General features: G+C 45.0%; 1 long non-coding RNA gene across 1 annotated transcript; it reads left to right on the top strand.

Annotated features, from left to right (window-relative positions):
• Positions 1 to 6,713: 6,713 nt before the first annotated feature.
• LOC124237948 (uncharacterized) lies at positions 6,714 to 9,108 on the top strand. The gene is made up of 3 exons (XR_006888192.1): positions 6,714 to 6,851; positions 7,067 to 7,207; positions 8,803 to 9,108. It is a non-coding gene; the product is annotated as an uncharacterized LOC124237948 (long non-coding RNA).
• Positions 9,109 to 22,054: the final 12,946 nt, after the last annotated feature.

Below are 22,054 nucleotides of genomic sequence, written 5' to 3'. Positions count from 1 at the left end.
TTGTGAATTCATAGAAGAAATATCTGAGTCCTACAGTTGCCATGTTGTAGGCACTGGGGAGAGAGAGTGAACATAATAGACAAGAACTCCACCCTCAAGTTGCTGACATTCTAGAGGAGGAAAGCAGGACATAAATAAATCATCAAGTAAAATAATTTCTAGGGGCAGCAGGGGCTGGCTATAAAGAAAATTAAATGGAGTAATGGGTAGGAAGCGGCGTGTTTGAGGGAAAGTGAGAAGGCCGGTGTGGCAAAAGCAACAAGAACACAGGGAGTGAAGTACAAGGCAAGGCAAGGAGGGCAGGAGCCAGAGCATATTGTGTGTTGATTCTGCTGTAAGTGCATTTTGTGCCATTTACTTTTTAAAATATACATTGTAGGGGTTCGCCGGTTCAGATCCCGGGTGCAGACATGGCACCACTTGGCAAAAGCCATGCTGTGGTAGGCATCCCACATATAAAGTAGAGGAAGATAGGCATGATGTTAGCTCAGGGCTAGTCTTCCTCAGCAAAAGAGGAGGATTGGCAGCAGTTAGCTCAGGGCTAATCCTCTTCCTCCTCCTCCTCAAAAAAAAAATATATATATACATTGTAAAGCTGCACAGAAAGTGTACAGCTTGATGACAACCCACACATACCACACTCACACATGCACACAAACACACAACTCATGAAACAACCACCCAGTAAAAGGTAAGGAACATTTCCAAAGCCCAGAAGCTTCCCTTGTGAGACCAATCTACCCATCCTCGACCCCAGTCCCAGCAAAGATAAAGTGCCAGGAACCACTAGCTGGTTTTCTGTCACTGCAGATTGGTTTTCCCTGTTCTTGAACCTATAAACAGAATCATATGATACAAATTTTTGTCTACAATTGCTTAATCTGAGAGAGTCATCTATGTTGTTGTGTATGCCAGTAGTTCACTCTTTTTTTGTTACTTGTATTTTGTTATATAAACACAACATCATTTATCTCTTGTAGTATTTATGGACATTTAGATTGCTGCCAGCTTTTGTCTGTTACAGAGAAGGCTGGTATCAACAGTCTGGAGCATCTCTTAGTGGGCATGGGCGCTCAGTTATCCAGGGTCCGTACCTTGGAGGAGAATTGCTAGGTCACAGCGTCAGCCTATGTTTAGCTTCGTTAGATGTTGCCTAACGATTTTCCAAATTCATTAAATATTCCCTTCCACCAGCAGCATGAGAGTTCCAGTTCCTCTCCATCCTCAGCAATCCTTGGCATTATCAGTCTTTTTAGTTTTTAAAATTCTCCCCAGTCTGGCAGGTGTGCAGCGGGGTCCTTGTTGCTGTAACTTTAGTTTCCCTGCTGATTAATGATGTTGAACACCTGTTCATATTCCAACTGTATCTCTGGATTTTGACTTTGATGGGCTGTCAACAGGAGACTGGCCTGATTAGTGTTTTTAAAAGCTCTCACTGGTTGCTCCGTGGAGGACCGACTGTAGGGAGCGTGTAGGAGGCAGAGGGAGCATTTAGACGGTTATCATGGTAGTCTGGGCAGGAGAGGAAGATAGCTTAGATTAATAGAGGCAAAGGAGTCAGAGAGAAGAGAAAAGTTTCAAGATATATTTTGGAGGAAGCCTACAGAATGTACCCACAGATTGGACATGGGAGAGGAAAGGGGGAATCAAGGATGATCTGAACAACTGAAAGGATGGTGGTACGTTTCCCACAGCGTGGAAATCTAGGGGAGGAGCTGGTTCCTTGAGGGTTAGAAGTTATAGGACATGAAAGAAGAGACTGAACCACACCGTGGCAAGCTGTTCCATCCCCAAAATAAAAATAAATAAGTAAATTCTGGTCACAAATTGTGCTCAAAGAAACATTCCGGGCACTGAGAGGACTGTGGTGGACTCTGCTCTGCTTCCCTGACTTGCAAATGAGCTCTGTAGCACAGTGCAGTGTGGGTTTGCCAGCAAAACTTACATAACTTCATTTATCGCTAATGTTGTTGGGGCTTTTTCCTTCCAAGAATAAGTGTGTCTTTACAAGATGAAATAAAAATCCAGAAATTTAAAATTAGATTAGTTTGAAAATTACTGGCATCCTTCTTCTGTAAGGTCACCCTGCCCTTGCAGGCCAGTGCTGGGGAAGTCACACATTTCTTTCTCCGTCCCACACTTCTGCTTATTTTCATGCAATAAAAGCAAGTCCTTAACATTTCAAAAGCTTAGCGCATGTGGCAAATATTTTTATCCTCATTTAAACATTTAATTTTAAGTTATGTAAATGGTAGAATGCCAGACCACTAGTTTACCAGGCCCTTTCTATGTGGAAAACAAAATTCTGTACTTGCAGAAATAATAAGCTGACTCTTCAAGTCTCCACAGCGTTAGGCTGCCTGCTGATTCAATTTGTGTGTGCTTTTTAGTTCTTAAACCAGTGACAATGCTACATAAAGGAAGGACCTTGCCATCAGTAACAGCTTACTACAGATGGTCCCCATGCCGAATACAGGTCCTACAAGGCACGCCTTATTATTATCTCCAGTTAACACGAGAAAACTAACTGACTTCAGAACTTGCCCGGGATCACTTGGCGGGTAAGTGACAGGGCCAAGATCAGAAGCCAGGTTTATCTGAGTCTAAAACTGAAGCTTTTGGGGCTGGCCCCGTGGCCGAGTGGTTAAGTTCGTGTGCTCCGCTGCAGGCGGCCCAGTGTTTCTTTGGTTCCAATCCTGGGCGCGGACGTGGCACTGCTCATCAAACCACCACACTGAGACGGCGTCCCACATGCCACTACTAGGAGGCCCCACAACGAAGAATATACGAGTATGTACTGGGGGGCTTTGGGGAGAAAAAGGAAAAAATAAAATCTTTAAAAATAAAAACAAAACTGAAGCTTTTAATGGTCCCCAAGACAGGATGGTATAGAGTGGAAGTTAAGTGTGTACATGCCAGAGCCAGCCTCCCTGGGTTCACGTCACAGCCCTACCACTTACTGGCTGTGTGGCCCTGGGCAGTCTCCTCTGGGGACTGACATGGTGCCACTCTCATTGGGTACTGTAAGTATTAAAATAGTTTACACATATACAATGCTGAGAACTGTGCCTATGTTATGCTGTGAGAGTGTTAGTTACTACTTTAAAAAATAATAGCTTTATTAAGATATAATTCACATACCACACAATTCAAATATTTGAAGTGTACAATTCAATAGTTTTTACAACATTCAGAGAGTTGTACAACCATCACCACAATTTTAGAACATTTCATCACCCCTAAAAGAAACCCAGTACTCGTTAGCAATCACTTGCCACCCCACCTCCAGCCCTAGGCAACCACTAGTCTACTTTTGTCCTTATAAATTTATAGATTTATAGTTTCTGGCTTCTTTCACCTAGCATAATGTTTCAAAGTCCATGCATACTGTAGCATGTGTCAATACTTCGTTTCTTTTTATTGACAAATAATATTGCATTGTATAGATATACCACATTTTATTTATCCATTTATCGGTGGATGGACATTTGGGTTGTTTCTACTTTGGGACTATTATGAATGATGCTATGAATACTTGTGCACAAATTTTTGTGTGGACATGTTTTCATTTCTCTTGGATATATAATAGGAGTGGAAATGTAGCTATTACTTGGCCCTGCGTCTCTCTCTGTCTATCTCTGAATATGCAGACACGTAATTCTCCCAGATAAGCACATACCTTAGTGTTTTTGTTCTATGTGAGCTAATGAGGCAAGTATCCCTCCTATTTCACATCACAAATGACGAAGCTGAGACTCTGGGAGATTGCCTTACTGTTTCTTGCTCTGCAGCTTTGCCCACAATATATCCCCTTTTTAGTATGCCTTCCCCTTGGCCCCTTGCCAATCCTCTGGGTTTGAGCAAAGACTCCACTTCTGGCCAGGAAGCCTTGCTATCCCATGGCTAGGCCAGGTGCGCTGCTCTGTGCTTCCATGGTGTCCTGGGCACTGCTTTGCCATCACCCTTGTCACATTCTACTACACTTATCACAACCTAGGAAAGAGGACTGTCTTCCTTCATTTTGTCTCCCATGCCAAACGCAAGGCCTGGCACATGGTGGTTGCTGAACAGATGTTGATGGAAGTTAGGAAAGAAAGGAGGAAGGAATCTGGCCAGATACATGCTAGAAAGTAGTCTATCAGACTGGTAAAATCTTTTCTCATCATGAAGCCTCAGTTTGAATTGACAAAATAGAAAAACCAGAGAGTATTTACCCAGATTGGAAAAAGAGACTTCACTTCATTTATTTCTTTTTAAAAGAAAAGCTTTGTTTTTCCCCTCTTCAAAGCCCCAGTACATATTTGTGTATCCCAGTTGTAAGTCTGTCTAGTTTTTCTATGTGAGCCACCACCACAGCGTGGCTACTGACAGGTGAGTGGTGTGGTTCTGTGCCAGGGAACTGAACCCAAGCTGCCAAAGCAAAGTGCACCAAATTTTAACCACTAGGCCATCAGGGCCGACTGAGGAGTCTTCACTTTATTAAATCATTTGGTACAACCTTCTTTAAATGGTGAGTCCCCCCGGGAAAATGTTGCCCGAAAGATGATGTGTGGGCCCTGGGGCACCAGGATGCCTTCAGTGGCACATGGAGGACCTTTTTAACTTAATAGTTAACTATTTATTTCAAAATATATTAGAAATAAATGTAGCTGGGATATCAAACCCATTAATAGCTGTTTAGCAGGAGACTAAAGTCTTTTTTTTAAATTAAGACTATTCAAAATATGTGTTAAGTAAATAATGACACACATGGAACACAGATATAGCAAATATAGATGGTACAAAAGAATTCAACTTTCTGAATACCATTTAAGAACGCTTAAAATATGAAGACTTCTGGGGCTGGCCCCGTGGCTGAGTGGTTAAGTTCGCGCGCTCTGCTGCAGGCGGCCCAGTGTTTCGTTGGTTCGAATCCTGGGCGCGGACATGGCACTGCTCATCAGACCACGCTGAGGCAGCGTCCCACATGCCACAACTAGAAGAACCCACAACGAAGAATACACAGCTATGTACCGGGGGGCTTTGGGGAGAAAAAGGAAAAAAAAAAATATGAAGACTTCTAAGTACAGAGTTCCCTTTATAAAGCTGTGCTTTCTCCAGCTTGACTGGGCACACCAATCACCTGGGCGCTTGCTAAAATGCAGGTTTTGATTCAGATAGGTATTATATACTAAAAGTTTGCATCCCCTAAAACTCATATGTTGAACTCTAATCCCCAAAGTGATGGTATTTGGAGGGGAGGCCGTGGGGAAGCAATTAGGTCAGGAGAGTGGAGCCCTCATGAATGGGATTAGTTCCCTTGTAAGAAGAGGCCAGAGAGCTTGTTTGCTGTCTTTCTGCCCTGTGAGGACACAGCAAGAAGACAGCCCCCTATAAACCAGGAAGAGGGCCTCGACAAGAACCCCACCATGCCAGCACCCTGATCTTGGACTTCCAGCCTCCAGAACAGTGAGAAACAGATATTTGTTGTTTAAGCCCCCCTGTCTGTGGTAATTTGTTATAGCAGCCCCATGGGCGAGGCAGGTAGGTCTGGGGGGAGGTCTGACATCCTGCGTTCCCAACAAGCAGCCCGAGGGGGCTGGCACTGCCGATCCCAGACCACCCTTGGAGCAGCAGGGTTAGGAAGCGTACGTGAAGGTACGAAGTAACAGCAATAGCACTACCTACTACCTCTCCAGTTCTACCATGCACTGGGGACTCTGCTGGGTACTTCCTGATGTTAGACATCAACGCTCACAAAAATCCTACAAGGTAGTCGTTAATCTCTCCACTTTACAAACGAAAACTTAAAAATCAGAATTGGCTTGAATTTTAGTCACAATGTTTTTTCCCCACAAAGTAAGACACACAGGCAGAATGGAAGTGATAATATCATTGTCTTTATTTTCCTTATTACTACAAAATAAAGAAATGAAGCCAGAGGGGCCTAGCCCGTTGCTTGGCTTTGGCCCATGCAGGGTCTCAGCATTTGTCCTAGTCACGTGGCCTCTCTGTGGCCTCATTGTGAGTCAGAAAGCAATCTGGTCCAGGCATCAAAGCCTGAAAAGTTTTCCCATTTCCTTCCCCACATTCAAAACAAAACAGCTCTGGGCAAGGATGCATTTCCATCCCATGGTTATTTGACAGAAAAAGAAAAACCCAGTTTGGAATAAAAAAGCATTCTTAAAACAAATATCAATTACCTGTGGTAAAAAAAAAATACACACACACGTATGCCTGCTAATGTGCACTACAGTTCCAGCTGCCTGCAGAACGGTTATGTTGTCTTTAGTTAATATTACTGATTCATTTCCACATGAGTACTTTGTGAGTTAAATACATTTATGTGGTTCTTTTTTTGTAAAGATTCCAAACTGCGTCATTAAGAATAAACCAAGGAAAAAAATAAAACCCCGTTTCTTTTCAGGGGGTCCCAGGTCCCTGTGTAGCCGGGAGGGGATCCCTGCGTGGGCGGCTGTAGCCGAGCAGCGGCTGCCCCACGGCCCAGCGAGTTTCGCTCCTGTCCAGGGCCGGCCTGACCCCGTGGGCTGCTGAGTTTGGAAGCCCTGGTTAATAAGCAGGGTTTACAAACAGCCAGCATTGGCTCATCATCCTCCCGGCGAAAATCTGGCCGAGTACATTGGAACACTGAAAAACGGTTTCCTTTCAACAAAGTGAAAGCAGCTGCTTCACACAAGAAGCATTCACGGCGTTTGTGGAAGTCATCGTGCCCTCATTCGAACGCTGTAATGCTCAGATGTGCGAGCGACAGATGGCCCCTCCTCCCTGTCACGCAGCAGGCGGTCTGGCGGGAGACCCTTGGCGCCTCCGAGGAGGCCGGCGTGTGCTGGAAGGCGTCGAGGGGCAGCCCAGTAAGTTTCCCCTCTGGCTTGCTGGTGAACAGGAGAACTTCCTGAGGGTCACAAGGGTCAACAGGATGAATGGAAAGTTTCATGCGCGGTAGGGAGAGATGATACCCAGAGAACTGAATGACTCTTTTTTAAAAAGCAAATACGTTCTCATGCTCAATTTAGAGGGTGGAGAATATTACAGGGACCTTTTATTCATTCAATAAATCTTTATTAAGCCCCAGCTTTGTGCCAGACACGTGCTGAGGACACGATGAATGAGACTGCATGCCCTGCCCTGGAGAAGCTCAGCCTGGAAGGAGTTAGCCAAATATTCATACCCCGAGAGCTGCCTGAGAAGTGACTGCTGCGTCTTACAGGTGGGGCAAAAAATCCTGTCCATTAGGATCCCCAAAGAGAGCCCACAATACTCCCATCTGTTTGCCTTCAAACAGACACAGATATATTTTGCCTTGAAAAAGGTTTTCCAAAGGCCCTACAGTTCCTCCCCACTAAGACACCTCCACCAACATAAGTATCCTTGGCCAGGGTGAAACTTCAAAACCCTCCCGCCCAGCAATAACAGACGGGGGGCAGACGAACCGGGCTGCGCCAAACTGCCTCAGGAGCGGCCCCTCCCAGGCCCTGCCCACTGTGGGTAGGCGGCCCGCCTGCCCGGCCATCAGGACGCTTGTGAGAGAAGCCAGAAACTGGGGTTTTTAAAAAGATTAATTTCTTTTTTGAGAGTTAGGGTTCAAAAACATTTTTAACCCAGTGTAGATCACCAAAAATGGGTTTGCAGGCAGATTTCAGCTAAGGGGTTCCCAGACTGTGATCTCCAATTTCAGGAGACCCAATGCCCACCCCCTCAATGTCTTTAGGAATCTTACCAAGAACTGGCAACCCGGAATTTGCCTTCTCCGTGAAGTCCCACTGGGCCTCTTACGTTTTTGAAAATCCAACACATGGATATATTCAGACTTCCTGCATCTCTCTCTCTCTCTCACTAGCTATCCAAAAATAATTATTTTCATTAAGAGTGGAACTTGAACACATTCATCAAGTTATGTTTTAAGAGGAACCTTTGAAAGGTATAAATGATTATGACTTAATTTGGTTCTTCTGACACTAATCCTCAACTTCTCATACTCACATCATTCTGGCTTGAAATCATAATCTCTCCTGGGCACTTGTCCTTCACTTCTGGACTGGTCAGAGCTCAAAATCCTGCGGGGCTTGTCTTTCAATGCCTGCAAAGACTTCGCTCTCCACCGCTCACCCGTCTTCTGTGTGCCCTGTGTGGACTGTATATGCTAATTACATGAAAGATTCCGTTTTGATTTTCTCTCTGCTGTCAGTGCTGTTTTCTTTGTATCCAACTGCAGCTGAGGAGAAACAAGATGGAATTGAGGGTGGAAGGCTCCCTGGATTTGTTTTTATGCAGAGAAGCTATTTTCATTCTTTAACTATTTTCTCACCTTATTAGGACCTAATTTATGCACAATAAGTAGAAGTAATTTTAATTAGCAGCCCGAGATTGTGAACTTTCCTTAGCAACATCCCAGAAGAGGCCTCAGTTCTAGTAACACTTCACCGCTGCTTTTCCAGAACACTGTATGTGTATGTGACAGTGTCCCTAACACAATATATTTATTTAAATCAGTTTAATCACTTTGGGATGTTTATTTGTGACATTTTTTTTTTCCTTTTTCTCCCCAAAGCCCCCTGATACATAGTTGTATATTCTTCGTTGTGGGTCCCTCCAGTTGTGGCATGTGGGACGCTGCCCCAGCGTGGCTCAACGAGCAGTGCCATGTCCGCGCCCAGGATTCGAACCAACGAAACACTGGGCCGTCTGCAGCGGAGCGCGCGAACTCAACCACTCGGCCACGGGGCCAGCCCCTATTTGTGACATTTTAATCACCCTGGCATGCTTTGACTAATGTTTGGTCTTTTTCTCCTAATCTCCTTATAGTTGCCATCAGAAGAATGTGTGTCGAGTGTCGCCAGCACTGACACTTCCCTGGAAATACCCATCCCTCAGGAATTTAAAACTGATTGTTTCGTCACCATGACTTCAAGCTGAGGCCTTCGTGATTAGTAATGCCTAAATGTGATCTAACTTTCTGAGAATGAGGAAAGTGATGACAATGAAAGCTGCAATTTTTTTTGACAAAGGATAAATTTTTTTAATTGAGGTCATGATGGTTTATAACATTGTGAAATTTCAATTGTACATTGTTATTTGTCCATCACCACATGAGTGCGCCCCTTCAGCCCCTGTGCCCACCTCCCAGCCCCCTCCCCCGGGTAACCACTGAACTGTTCTCTTTGTCCATGTGTTTGTTTGTCTTCCACACACGAGTGATTCATATGGTGTTTGTCTTTCTCCGTCTGGCTTATTTCGCTTAACATAATACCCTCAAGGTCCATCCATGTTGTTGCAAATGGGACAATTTTGTAAAAGCTGCAATTCTCAACCTTTTTTAGCGGTTGCCATGCCAGCATTGTTCTAACCGCCCTGCCTCTGTCAGCTCACTGAACTCCTGTCACCGTGCCATTCTTCCAGGTGGCAGCACTGAGGCAGGGAGAGGCAGTGCAACTTGCCCACGCACAGAGGTGGGAGCAGAGCACGTATTCCAACCGTGCCCTCTGGCCTGGGGGCCTGTAGCGTTAGCCACTTGGCTGTCCTGCCTCCTAGGCTTGAGGAAAAGCAAAGCAGAGATATGACTAAAGCCGATTGTTTTCCTTACATGCTGCCTTGGGTAGCGTTAGTTCTTCCTCTTGTACCAAATTCTTCATTTGTAAATTCCAACAGCCTATTTACCAGGATGTTGTGGCAACTCATTATTTGAATGTATTCATAGTTCCTTGGAAGAAATGCTACATAAACATTACACAACCATTTAAACAATGTATGAAATGTCTTCACCTGAATCTATGACCCCCATACCTCGCTCATAAATGGATGGGTGCTGGCTGTCTCCCTGCGTCCTGAGGACACAGTGCTCTGGGTCCCTGCGTAGGCTCACAGTGCAGGCTGGCGAGGCTGTGGGCCTCAGGTCAGCCTCTACAGCAGCAGCGAGTCTCCCTGCGCCTCAGAAAACCGCCTCCCAGGCAGGCCTCGGCCTCCTCGTGCCTTCCAAACCTTCTATTGTGCTAAGTGCCATAAGAGAAATATGACAAGGAATCAAGAGAATAAATAGTGATATATTCATACGGTGGAATACTACTCAGCAAAAAAAAATGAACAAAATATATGTACAACATGGATGAAATTCACAAGCAGTTACATTGAAAGAATACAGACATATTGAGGCTGGCCCCATGGCTGAGTGGTTAAGTTCGGGCTTTCCGCTTTGGTGGCCCAGGGTTTCGCCGGTTCAGATCCTGGGCATGGACATAGCACCGCTCATCAAGCCATGCTGAGGCGGCATCCCACATAGCACAACTAGAGGCACTCACAACTAGAATGTACAGCTATGTACTGGGGGGCTTTTGGGAAAAGAAGGAAAAAAAAAGAATACAGACATATAATACATATTGTATAGTTTTATTCATATACAGTTTAAGAACAGGCAAAGCCTGGGGTGGTGGGTGGGGTGTGTATAGACTGGGAAGGGACACAAGGGAAACTTCTGGAGTGGAGAAAGGTCTTAGGTACTGATCTGGGTGTTGATCATGTATTCATGTATGCAGCTATAAACGTGTAAAAATCATGAAGTTGTACACTTGAGATGAGTGCACTTTATGCCTATTTTGCCTCAATAGAAATAAAATGAAATAACAAGCATGTAGGTAGAAGACTGTCAGGCTGTGATATGCCTGGCAGGATCTGGACCAGAGCCGAATGCAGGGAGCAGCTCACAATGGGGCTTGTGTGTCAAGCTCAGGGGTTTCCCCTTTATTCAGGGAGCCCCAGGCCTTGGGATCCGATCCGAGTGTCGAAAGCTCACTCAGGATCATTCTGCCTAAACTGGAGCTGAGGCCCAAGGGAAAGCCGGGAGGCGAGATTGCCTTAAACTGTCCTCGTCTGAGAAAAATCGAATTATACTCTATCGACTTGGTGAGGACACACTTTCTGTAAATACAAAATGCTGACCCATGGAGCTGGGGGCGGAGGCGGCAGCTCCGTGTCCCCACCCTGCCACGCGGGGATGCCGACACTATAAGGGTGGCTGCCGACCACGAGGCTTCAGAGATCCCTGGGCTGGCAGGGCAGGCCTCCTGGTTCACGGCCCTCCCCTCTTCTTCCGCTTCCCGCCCCCGGGAGCCTGCCACAGTGGCGGTTTTCTTCTTTTCTTCACAGTATTTGCATAGAGGAGGAAGAGGTGGATAGTGCTGGCCACACTGACCTAAATGAAATGCAGGGGTCACAGGTCATTTCTGTGCAGATTGTGTATCATGTCAAACAAAGTGAACTCACAAGTGCTCTTGTTCATGTAATTGCTCTTTCACAAAGCTGCCTTCGATTCCAGAAGGTTAACTTTTGGGAGAGAGAAGACAGAAATCACAGTGCCTCCTGGCCTGGGTGGAGCCGCCGAGGCACAGGGACCTCCCTGATCACAGGAGCCATCAAAAGCAGTGAAGCAGCAGCCCTATGAGGGTCCGGCCGACACGGGTGTGTTAGCAATTCCCACGTTACTCCAGCGTCTGGGATCCTCTAGGCTCACGTTTGCATCTGCCCACGCTTCATGTGAGAGCCCTTTTGGTCGGTTTTAAGCTCGTGCATAGTTGAAAAGCAGCTCGGCTCCAAAGAAAACCAGAGTGCGGAGATGCAGTCAGAATTCTTCAGGCTGTGAGCGGTGATTTGTCTCGGTCTTACAATACTTCTCCGCTTGTTTCCCAAATAATCTCCAGGCTGTGAGAACCCATCTGAAATGTCACACACCTGAAGAATGTGTGCCGCAGGAACTCCCTGTTCCAGGACACTGTCCGCTTTAGTGAGTGTTTAACAGACTTTGGATGTTTTGTTTTCCTACTGAGGTGTCAGCTGAAGTCATACCCGCGTTGGGGGTCAGCATGGCCTCCTCCTAACTCACCCAGCACATCCTGAGAGACATCCTCACGTCCAGCTCTGAGAACGTTGTCACCGGTGGGGCCACGGTGAACACGGTCACAGTTGTCTTTAAAATCTGCCAACAGTTCTTAGAATGGCTGATGTGATGTCTGCGCACATCTCCTCCCCCAGGACCAGTCTATCACTTGGCTGTGCTGGGGCTCTCTGGGCTCATTTGTACAGACACTTATTCCGGGACAAGTTCATTTCTTGCCCTCAGAGTTTTCGTCATTTTCTATTTTAGCTTTTGGACGTTTTTGCTGCCATGTGGGATAATTGTATCCATGAAAGCTTGTTTTCTTCTCTCTGTCTCTTTTTTTTTTAAGCTTTTGTTGTTGTCATTGTCAGTTCCTGAAGATATGATGAGGTTTCTTTCTCTTTGTATCTCACCAGCTAAACTATTTGGCGTATCACAAATAAATAATACATAGCACATAGTCATTCACTAAGGAAGAGAGAGTTAAGTCATAATGAATTTCCTGGAGCCAGAAAGCACCCCTTAATCTCTCCTCTCAGAGGGCATTTGGGGTATGAAGCTGGAACAGCCCGAGGACACGTTGGTGTGCATCTGCATGCGATGCCTGCCAAGTACAAGAGGTAAAATAAGTCTCCCATAGATATCTCAGTGGGTACACACTCATGCTGGACAACCCGAAAATGACTGCCTTGTTCTGGAAGGAACATAGTGCTCCTTCAGTAAGTCAGAGGCTTCTTTTTCTGTTTGTGGCTGCCTGTACACGCCGGGTAGTTCAGTTGGCTGGAGCGTTAAGCACCACAGGCAAGAACAAGCCCAGCGTGCTCCCAGGCTGCTGAGACGGCTTGAAGGGGAGGGAGTCTGAGGTGAGCCCTGAAGAGCCAACCAGGTTCTGGGGGGTGGGACCACCAGGAGCAGCCTGGCCAGCGGGACCCCCCTGAAGTGGAGGTACACCAGGGCTACACCATTCTGTTAAGGGTCCTTGTATATTAAAAAATAAATGCTGAAAAAGATTAAAATTGGAGTATATTTTAAGTGTTTACAACAATTAAAACTACAAATTGAGTATCTTTACCTGTTGGTGTATTTCTGTCTTACCTCATTGGAGATTATGTCCAAAGTCCACATTGGAGGCCCTCGGTGAGTGGCAGGCCTGGCCCATGCCTGTCTGGGATGCCACTGCCCCAGAGTTCACCCCAACTTGGACCGGGCAACCTGACAGACAAGGCCCACACTGTCCTTAGAGGTTCTTTTTCACCCTGTTCCCTGGACAGCCTGTGCCCTGAACAGGCCCTCAGTAAGTGTATCTTGAATAAATGAATTGAGTAATCTTTAAACATAAGCAAGACTTCCTCACTTCACTCCTCTTCTGAAATGCTCCCCCTGCTTGGCTCCTCCTAACCATGCGTCCTACCCACCTTTGAAGTTCTAGCCAAGTACCATATTTTTTGTGAAGTCTGTCTGTCTCAGTTACTGTACCCAGTTTCCTCTACGTGCTCGGAAGTCCTCCTGTGCTTACAGTCAGAACCATTTATAATAGTTATAATAGTTCGACGATCCCGTGACCCAGCCCCCTCTCTCGCCCCAGCCTGGAGCATTCAAGCTCTTTGCAGTCAGGAACCATGTCTTACTCTTCTTTTGTATCTATAGTGTAAGGCCTAAAATTTCATGTGCTGCCTGGACATCTTTGAGTCTCGTGTGACCCCAGAGGGCTAACCATGAGCTCTCCTGCTTTCAGCAGATATGTTCCCCCCAACTCCACCACCCCGTGAGAAAGGCTCCCCACTAGGCTACTTCCCCTGTTAGCTGGACCAGCTACACTCCGCCTGCCCCTCGACCTGATGGAGTACTACTTCCCTACCAGCCTATGAAATTACTCACCTAAGCCAGTCACATCCTCCCCTGGGAACCAGAGGTCACCCTGTCCTCTTGTTACTGCCTCTTGTGTAGCAGGCAGCCCCTGTTCACTCGACTCCCAAGTGCCCCCCCTGTGTGACCCTACATGGTATGTGTTGTCCTCCCACAGGGGGTGAGTGTCTGTAACCAATAAACTGCTGTCAGTCTCATCCGTCCAGCGTCAGGTGTGGTATGTTTGGCCATCTTGTACTATTTAGGGTGGTAAATCCCCCCTTCAATAATGGGGTGAATAGGAGGCCATCAGAACGGTATCACACAGAGAGTTGTCACTCAATAAATTTGTGTCCATTGCATGATCTTCATTCTTTGTGATAGCCCTAGGGTAGGAGACTGGAAATTAAATAATTTGCTGTAGATGATGACAGATTTATTTCCCTAGAAAGAATCTATTTGAATCATATAGCAATGGCTTCCGTTCACATAATTATATTTCAAGCAATCTTTACTTTGACCGATAAAAGCAAAGTTGCCTTAGGGCAAATCTGCTCTTAATTTCTATACTACTGATCTGGCATTTGCATTGTAATTCTTAATTGCTAACAGAAATAAATTATAACATTGTCCACTTACAAAAACAAGATGCTAGTATCAATCAATATAATCAGAAGATTAAAGTAACTGAAAGCATATGAGAACTCAGACTTTTCTCACGCAATTTACTTAATCGGTTTCATTGCCTCCATTTATCTCACTTCCTTGTAAGCAGAAAATGGCAACACAGAAGACATTAAAATCACATAGAATCTTCTTGGTACCTGTAATTAGCATTAAACTTAGTGCTTCAGAGAGAGTTTCGTTGGTGTTACTCTATTTTATCACTTGGTTTCCCAAGGTCCAAGAAAAAAAAATAGCCACATGTTTTTACTTCTGCCGAGTCCTGCTTATCCTAAAGCCGCAGACAAAAAAATGTGCAAGAGCCAGCAGCTCCCCTGTCCAGTTTCCAAATCACGCTCATCCTCACACGGCCCCCTCTCCCCACAGTGCCCTCCACTTTTGTCTTCCGGTCAGTGCGGTGCCGGAGGGACCAAGGCTCGGAGGCGGAAGGCCGATCAGGGTGCTGAGGGAACCTCAGATCCACTCCAGCGCCGCTCCTCCACCACGCTGGCGGCGTGATGGCCCGCTTTCTAGCCTCAGCTCTCCAAGAGGAAGATTCCAGGAGACAGGAGATAGCGGGAAAAGGTCCTCACACAATTCCAGCAGCTTGAAACCAGAGGTCAAGTGCCCTGCTCTGAACCCCTGGCTGGCACCTGAAATTAGGCTGCACCTAGCCCCTCTGCTGTCCTTTTTCCGGAATGGATGGTGTGTGTGAAATACTCGACACACCGGGATGTGCTGATCACGTGGTAACCAGAAGGCCGTTGCCAGAAGCAAGGGTAGGTGCTCAGGGTGGGGAGCAGGCAAGGAAAAGAGATTTTTCCAAAGAACTCAAACGGCTTGCTACCGGGTCCCCACCGTTTGCCCGGGCCGTGGAGGGCAAGCCGGCGGGCCGCCTGCGGGGCTGGGCGCGGGGTCCCCGGGCACCCTGCTCCCGCTGAAGCTCCGCGCCGGGCCGCCTGTCCCGCAGCTCCTGGCCCTGCCTTCAACGCGGGCAGCTGGAGCGCTGGAAGAAGTACAAAATAGAAGAACTTTCCCGATACAGTGCCAAAGGGAGGGGCGGGCAGGGTGCCAGGCCCCTAAAGACAGGCAGGGCCGCCGCCTCCTAAACCGAGAAGTCCGCGCGGAATGCATGGAGGGCCCGGGCAGCAGCTCGTTCGCAAGTTTGGCGCCCAGAGTGTGCCCACTTCGCTGCTGATTGCTGCTGGCTTGATCAGGGAGTAACAGTCCCCACATCTGACCCAAATATGGAGACTTTTCTCAGTATTCAACACACAAACTTCCCAGATTTGTTTAAAATTTCTTAGGAAAAAATATTTCCCACAATCCAAGTATCCAGCACTAATAGCTTTATGTGCATACTGCCAGTTATTACATAGCACATAGATGTGTGTTTTTGTTTTGTTTTTGAGGAAAATTGGCCCTGAGCTAACATCTGTGCTCATCTTCCTCTATTTTCTATGTGGGACTCTGCCACGGCATGGCTTGATGAGCAGTGCTGTAGGTCCCCTCCCAGATCCAAACCTGCAAACCTGGGCTATGGAAGCAAAGCACCAGGACGTAACTGTTATGCCACCAGGCTGGCCCCGGACGTATGTTTTTAAACCAGAACATACCGTATAGTTGTGTAATCAATTTAAAAATTTTATCATGCTTACCTTTTCAAGGTAAGAAATATATATCTACTTCATAATTTTTAAGGCTCATAGTATTCCAAGTGGATGGATATACCATGATTTACCCAAATAATCCTCTGTTATTGCATAGTGTGAGTACGTTCCATTTTTCTGGATCATACAATGAAAATGCCCTCTCTATATAATTGGCATCTAGAGTCAACAGCTCAGACAGGCTTTCTGGCACTTCCACATTCCTTCCAGTTTTCTGCTGCTAAACCTCCACCCCCACCCCTTTCCTTCTAAATGCCACCTTGATTCCTTCTAAACATTTGCATCATAATCCCTACAGATATTACACAGAAATTCAACATTCCCTTCATCGGGGTAAGCAAGCACAACTAGGAGTCAGGAAATGTGGGTCCTGCTCTGACCTCTAGCCTTGTGGTAGGAAAGCAGAGAGCAACTGTTATGGACTAAATTGGGTCCCCTTCTCTCCCTGAAAGTTCCTGTATGGAAGCCCTAAGCCCAGAGCCTCCGAGTGCGACTGTATTGGAGAGAGGGGCTGTGAAGAGGCGACTGCATTAAAATGAGGATGTTAGGATGCACCCCGATCCAACCTGACTGGTGTCCTTACAAAAGGAGGGAATTTGGACACAGAGACAGCAGAGGTGCTCGTGCACAGAGGGAAGACCATGTGAGGACGCAGCAAGGAGGTGGCTATCTGCAAGCCAGGGAGAGAGGCCTCAGGAGAAACCAATCCTGCTGACCCTTGATCCTGGACTTCCAGCCTCCAGGACTTCGAGAAGATAAGTTCCTGTTGTTTGAGGCCCCCAGTCTGTGGTGTTTTGTTACGGCAGCCCTCACAAACGAATACAGCAAACTTTGAGTAAATTAGTTAAATACACAGTCTCAGTGTCCTTCAGATACACCAGGGGTGAGATTATGAGAGCTGCATGAGTGTCAGCCCTTCGCTGTGTCCTCTATCTTTAATGAGGTGGGCCCTGCAGGGCACGCTGAGATTCACGAGCACACAACTGGAAGTCCAGAGGACGGCCAGCCTTCAGAGTTGCCGATTCCGGGCGGTTACCATGTTTTCAGGGGCCTAGATCATTTTGTGTCTCTTTGCCCTGCATACCGCAGTGTGGGCTCTGTCCTCAGCCTGGATCTCTTTCTGGTTGCGAGATGGATGCTGCCAGCAGGCGAAATCCTTCCTCATTCACAACTAGAAGGGGTGGGGAGACAAGGCCAGTACACTCCTCTTCACATTTCCCTGGCTTGACTGGCTTAGACTCTCCATTTCCAACTCACTCGCTCACTAGAATCACAGGTGCTGTGGAAGGCCGGGAGCGCCAACCTGACTGGAAACGGTGTGCGGAGGCGACTGCAACGTGCACTGAAGCTGGGAGGAAATTATTTAATTTCTGATTGGCTACGATTTCTGTATAATTATTATGCACACTCAGGAAAGTGAAATCATAATCTGCAAGTATATTGCAAACATAATATTTTTGTGAATACTAAATGTAACAATTAATGTATTGAGCATAACTATATACTTCATTGACAATTAACTAAATTGATGATTTTTGATATCACTGTTTTCTTTGTGGCTTTAGCAGCCAATACAATTTCCCGGGGCCCTGAGAAGCTCTGAGACTCTACGCCTTGTGCACAAGGAATGAACAGGCCCCAGGGGTAGACTGGCGTGTGACGGTAATTAAGAAAACCCACAATGTGATAAATGATTGTGCTCTTTGCCTGAAGAAAAACTATGTTTATGGAAGAAACACAATACCCCTCGAGGCCAGGAAGGGAGAAGCAAAAATAGTAAAAACGTTTAGTGTGTCTCCAGTACCATCCAGGGAAATAAGTTGGGACCATTAAAATCAAAGACGTGGGCAAGCACTATTAGAATCCCCTTTTCTTTACTAATATATTTTGCAGCAATGTGTCCAGCAAAAAGTCAAAACCAGGGCCAATAACAAGGGTGACAACAACAGCAAAAACAAAAAAAACCTATATTTTCCTCTCTCTCACAAACTGGAGTCTCTGTTTGATACAGTACAGGCCAATGAGAAACAAGCGAAAGTCCGCTGAAAATTTCTGTAAAAGTTTGCTCTCCTATTTATAGATGTCTCCCTTCCTCCTTGTTTCTTTCTCCTCTCCCTACCTGGAATGCAGATTTATGGCTGGAGGTGGAGCAGCCATCTTGTGACTATAAAGTGGCCATGAATAGAAAAACCCTACACCAAGGATGGTGAAACTGAAAGGCAGGAAGACCTTGGAGGCTGACGACCCCCGGGAGCTGCTGCACCGGTCCTGAACTGCCCACCTCTGAATACATGACAAAGAAAAACATTTCTTTGATTGAAACACCTAACTGGTTTTTATTGCATGCAGCTGAATAGTGTCCCTAACTAATGCAGAAAACTTCATTGATATGGCAGCATTTCAATCGGGCCTAAGGACAAATAGGATTTAAGCCGGAATTAAGGTGGAGAAAGGCCCTGCAGCCTGAGGAAACAGCAGCTGAAAGTGCAGGACGAATAGCATTCTGTCTTCCGCCCGGGATGAAGGAGGAGTCTATGTTGGTTATTCATGTGCAAACACGAGGGAGGAAAGGAGGCTCGAAGGCTGGATGCAGAACGGATTTTAAAGCAGCTCTGCCCAACAGAAATATAATGCAAGCCATAGAGGTAACTTAGAGTGTTCTAGGAAACGCAGTGAAAAAGTAAGAAACAGGCAAAATTAATCTTAATAATACATTTTATTTAACCTCCATATACAACATGTTATTTCAACCTGTAGCAATATAAAAAGTTATTAACAAAATATTTTATATTCTTTTTTTCATTCGAAGTCTTCAAAATCCACCGTGTGTTTCACACTTGCAGCAGCCCTCAGTGGGAACCGGCTGGAGTTCAAGTGCGCAGCAGTCACATGTGGCTAGTGGCCGCTGTCCTGGACAGGGAGTTTTAGAGAGTCTTGAATCTCATATTTAAAAGTTTGAACTTTAACTACAGAAGTATAAACAGAGCCATACATTAATTTCTAAGAAAATCTCTACTATATTCCAAACATTACTGTATTCTATTTTTTTTCAAAATGTTATGGCTTATGGTTTTTGGAGACAAAACCCACAAATATAGTAGATTTTCAAGATGGAATGCGTCTGTGGAACGGTAACACCAGTGGTCTGGAACCCGAGGTCAGGGCTGTCTGCTGAGTGCCCTTAACCTCAGAATGCCTCTTTCACAATAACATTTTTGGGGTATTTTTTAGAAGAAACAGAAGCCAATAAGAAAGAAAAGAAAATCAGCTACCACCGATGCTATGAGCAACATGTTAGCAAATTATCTTCCTGCACTTTTTTACATATGAATACTTCTACACAGCTGAGATTATACTTTTTATGCTATTCTGTATTCTTAACGTTATTTCATAAGCACATTTTCTGTCATTAAAAATTCTTCAAAAACATTATTCTCAATGGCTACCTTATACTATTTCTTCATATGAATAAACCACAATTTTTTTGACCATTACCTTAATGTAGACACTCAGGTTGTTGCAAACTTTTTACCATGGTAAATAATTTGTGCCAACCATCTTTATGCATAAAACTATTCTTGCAACTCGGTTTATTTCCTTAGGATAAATTCTCAGAGGTAAAATTACTGTAACAAAAAGCATGAACACTTTTTAATCTCTCAATATAGATTTGCCAGGGACCGGCCAAGCGGCACAGCAGTTAAGTTTGCATGTTTCACTTTGGAGGCCCCAGGTTCGCCAGTTCAGATCCCGGGTGCGGATGTGGCACTGCTTGGCAAAAAGCCATGCTGTGGTAGATGTCCCACGTATAAAGTAGAGGAAGATGGGCATGGATGTTAGCTCAGGGCCGGTCTTCCTCTGCAAAAAGAGGGAGATTGGCAGTAGTTAGCTCAGGGCTAATCCTCCTCAAAAAAAAAAAGATTTGCCAGACTGTTTCCCAGGGAGATTTGAACCAGCTGACACTCTCATCAAAACTGTGTGAGTATAGGCATCCCTCCACACTTGACCAGCATTCTGTGTTAACCTTTTAAAAAAGGCGATGGAAGAAGAGAATGAACATAGGAAATGGTATCTCAATGTGCTTTAATCTCTATTAGTTGATTACCAGTTAGAATGAACAATTTTTTCCTTTGTTAGTGACTAGTGTTTCTCTGATCAACTTTATGTACTGTTTATGTATTAATATAAATACGTTGTTTTTTAAAAACATTTTCTAGTTTGCTCACCTTTTAATTTTACCCTCTTTTTAAAAGTCAGGTTTATTGTGCTATATTTTACATATAGTAAGATTCACCCTTTTTAGTGTAAAGTTCTGTGAATTTCCACATATGGTCAGGTAGCCAGTATCACATTCAAAATATAGAATATTTCCATCACCTCCAAAAAATTTCCCCCTGCCCTTTTGTAGTCAACCCTCTCTCCTTCCAGCCCCTTGCAACCTCCCACCTGTTTTCCATCCCTATAGTTTTGCCTTTTCCAGAATGTCATATAAATGGAATCATACAGAATATAGCCTTTTGAGTGTGGCTTCCTTCAATTAGCATAAGGAGTTTGAGACATTCATCCATGTTTTTGTGTAAGTCAGTACTATGTTCTTTTTTTATTGCTGAGCAGTATTCTACTGTATGAAATCCCTCATTTTGTTTATCCATATACCAGTTAAAGGGCATTTGGGTTACTTCCAGTTTTTGTCAACAATAAATAGAGCCACTATAAACACTCACATATAAGTGCTTGAACATAAATTTTCATTTCTCTTGGGTAAATACCTCAAAGTGGATCACCGGGCTGTATGGTGAGTATATATTTAACTTCATAAGAAACTGCCAAAGTGCCAAAATGGCTGTGCTGTTTTTCATTCCTACCAGGACTGTAAGAACATTTTGGTTGCTCCACATCTCACTGGCCCTTGGTATTGCCAGTTTTGTTTTCAGGGGGTTTTTAGCCATCATAATAGATGTGTGGTGGTTTCACCGTGATTTCATTGTGATTTTAATTTTAACTTCCCTGAGAAATGCAAAACAAACAAACAATACCTAATGCAATAAATAGTCTAAAGAAGTTAACAGTTTATGAATTCAAATGTACTGATCTTTTTATTTAGTATTTTTGCACAGTGCAGAAAGTTCTTTCTCAATGAGAAATCAGAAGAAAATTTGGCTATATTTTTATGGGTTTTTAAAAATGATTTTCTCTAAACCATCCACATTTTTAATCCATCTGGACACATATTTACTTACTTAGTTGTATGATGGTGGTGAGTATATTGACTTCAAAAAACAGGCTAGCCAGCTTTTTCTATGACTTTTATTGACTAAGCCCTTCATCCCATTTATTGGTGAAGACTCCCTGATTACACAATAGGGTCTATTCCTAGGCAATCAAATCTGTTCCTTTGTCCTTCTGTCCATCTGGTCAACAATTTCCATTAAGCACCTGCTGTGTGCCAGGCACTATCCAGATTCCGGGACTACAACAGTGAACTAAAAAGCGAGCCCCTAAACTCTTGGAGCTCACATTCTAGTCACGGGAGATGGATAATCATTAAAGAAATTAATCACTGTATAATCTTTGAGGTGGTGATGAATGCTAAGAAGGAAAGTAAAGCCAGGTGAAGGGCACGCAGTGACGAGCAGGCGCCATCTTGGGGCAGGTTGGTAAGATCAACCTGTGAGCAAGAGATATTTGAGACCTGGAAGTACGAAGGCTGTGAGACAAGGAGATATCTAGAGAAGAAGCCTTCAAGGCAGAGTGACTGGGATGAGAAGGAGCTTAACAGGCCGGGGAAACAGCAAGGAGGCCATTGTGGGTGAAGCTCAGTGATGGCGATGGCGCGTGCAGGAGATGAGGGGAGGAGGATGCTTAGAGGGTGCAATCGCACAGTCCTTCTAGACGATTTCTATCCTAATTCAGATGGAAGCTACTGGAAGATTCTGAGCAGATGGGTGATGTGATCTGACTGACATTTAAAAATATCACTGGCTACAATCTGGATAATAGTTTAATACATTTA

This window comes from Equus quagga, chromosome 4, assembly GCF_021613505.1.
Source record: "Equus quagga isolate Etosha38 chromosome 4, UCLA_HA_Equagga_1.0, whole genome shotgun sequence".
NCBI classification, from domain to species: domain Eukaryota; kingdom Metazoa; phylum Chordata; class Mammalia; order Perissodactyla; family Equidae; genus Equus; species Equus quagga.
Note: the sequence above shows the minus strand (reverse complement) of the source record. Positions and strands in the feature narration are given on the sequence as shown.